The sequence below is a fragment of the Apis dorsata genome, unplaced genomic scaffold (assembly GCF_000469605.1).
Source record: "Apis dorsata unplaced genomic scaffold, Apis dorsata 1.3 scaffold_269, whole genome shotgun sequence".
In the NCBI taxonomy this organism is placed as follows: Eukaryota; Metazoa; Arthropoda; class Insecta; order Hymenoptera; family Apidae; genus Apis; species Apis dorsata.
In genome coordinates, this window is record NW_006263547.1 from 204863 (window position 1) to 207410 (window position 2548).

General features: G+C 32.3%; 1 protein-coding gene across 9 annotated transcripts in view; it reads right to left on the bottom strand.

The window, feature by feature from the left end:
• The window catches only part of LOC102680125 (uncharacterized RNA-binding protein C3H8.09c-like), a 323287-nt gene that overhangs the window by 122222 nt on the left and 198517 nt on the right, over window positions 1-2548 (bottom strand). The window lies entirely within an intron of this gene.

Sequence of the window (2548 nt, forward strand, 5' to 3'; positions counted from 1 at the left end):
ATCGACCTGTCTACCATCGCCCTCTCCATAACACGGCACAAAACTAATGAGATCGTTAGCCACCGTCTCGCCACCTCTAAATACCGAGCCACGCCGATTTTCCATGGAATCGGTTAATCTCGCGGATTATATGATCACGTGTTAATTGAGGGACGCGCGATTCATTTCGGGTGGGTTGATCATCGGGAAGGGAAAAACATTTTTTCCCCAACCCTTTGATCACATCACAGCCCTCCCCTCCCCTCTCGATTACAGGCTGCTTTCATCGGTTAATATCGGCGTCTGGCGTCTGTGATCCTTTTATCAGAGCTTGGAATACGTCTCTCTCTTTTTTTTTTTTTCTTCTGTTTTCAACTCGGTGTCTGTCAATTTGTTAATTCGTTCCATGCAATGGGCGATGTAATATCGTCGCGGATATAATTGTTGTAGATATAGGATAAATTTATTTTATTATTTTTTTTTTAAAATCTAATTTTTAAGGAAATCCTTACGCGGCGAATAATCTTGTTATAATTTATAGGGAAGTTAGGTTAATTTGTTAAAGTTATATTTTTGTATATATCGTCGAAAATATAATTGTTATTGAATATAGAATAAATTTATTTTTATATTACGTTTTTTTTCTTTTCTATTTTTGTTAACAAATTTTATTGACATGCTTTTTTAAAAGAAAGAGGAATCATTATTTATATTGCGAGTAATTTATAGGAAAGTTATATTGATTTGTTATATTAAAATTAAAATTTTTCACTCATCCAATCATCGATACTTCAAATTTGTTGACGGACGAGAAATGAGAAGTTTAAAAACTTCGAACAAACAATTAAATTGGAAAGGGGGAATGAATAAACACGATGAAAAGCTTCGAAAGCAACGAGTTAAAAGATACACGGAAAAACCTACTTTCACGAAAAATATATAAAAATAAAATTCGCCGCTTTACTTAGAAAAAAAAAAAAAAGAAAGAAAAACGTTTCAAATTTTTTAAAACGATCCATTTAAAAATTATGAAAATTATTTCCATTGTTTCGCTTCGCGGGAAAATATGAAATAGCTTTATCTCAACCATGTTTTCCACCATGTTGCAATAGGAAAGATACATTTATTCCCTCCCCCCCGTATATTATAAAATCATTCTATCGTCGACGACGCGATATTTTATAATTACGAATATATTCGAGGGCAAACAAATCCCGCTAAAAAGCACGCTGATGGAATCGGGAATATTACTTTCAGCGAAATGGCGCCATTGCATTATGAACAAACGTGCGAACAAAAACGCGAATCAATGGATAAACACAATTCGCCGATACCTTCGAATTAATAAAATCGATCGCAGCCTTTTCCAACCTCTGAAATCATTAACGATCCACTGATATAAAGATCGACGAGCGTGTTTCACGTATTTTCGGTTTTTACGACGGTTACACCGACGAGAAAAGGAATTGGTCGGGCGAAATTGCGAGAGATATGGAAAACTCCTTCTCGATAAAACTCCAAGTCTGCTAATTTCGACGTTTGCCCCAATATTTACCCCCTTTTTCATTCAAGTGTCTGTATTTATCGTTGCCGCTTCGATCACGACGTGATCACACCTTTTTGAGTTCTCGTATTGGCCGTCGGATGATCTTTGCGAGATGGCATGGAATTATCGTTTCAGTTGGTTTTTCAACAGATATTATTGTGAAATTTTTGGATGGCAATGAAGATTTATTCTTAAATAGGGATTTAACAATTTACAATTTGCAATTCTTATCTTGTGAAGGAAGTTTGTTGGTTTTATATATTTGTAAAGATTATTGTCTTTTTTTGAAAAATTATATGACAATGAAATTTTGATTACGATTAAAATTGAAATTCTAATATTTGTATTTTGCAATTTTTCTTTTTTGTTACTATTATAAAATTTTTGGAAAAATAGAGTTTAAGAAACTTTTGATTAGCTATTCCCAATTATTTGAAATTTCTAATTTTAGGAAAACCGAGTTCGAGAATTCGATAGATTTTAATCTTCAGCATTTCCACTTCATTATCATTCGAAATTTTCTTAATTTTCTACTTAAGAAAACATTACCATAAGATTTTAGGAGAAACAGATACGAAAGTCGAGCTAAGGGTAAAATCTTGGATCAATTATTCAATAATTCGATATGATGTACTATTTTTACCACCGATCGATTTTCGATTTTAAAAAAATTTCACGAGAAATCGACAGATAAAGTCCGGTCAGGTCGGTCTATAAATTTCTCGTACGCGTTTCAAAAATGTAACAAGAAAAATTGAATTTATAGGTTGCACCATTCTACATTTTATAATCTTCCGTAATTCCTTATTGTTGTAATAAACTTGCGAACAATTCGCATAATACACGAGAGAATAAATTTGACGATGCGACAATGAAAATTTGTTGCAAATCCTATTAAACTTATTATTTCACCGTTGCCACGAAAAATTGAAATAAAAGTGTGGAATAAAAATTTCATACTTTTTTTTTCAAAAATAATCTGAATATCGGATTGAATTTTTATGAAAAAAAAAAAAAAAAAAA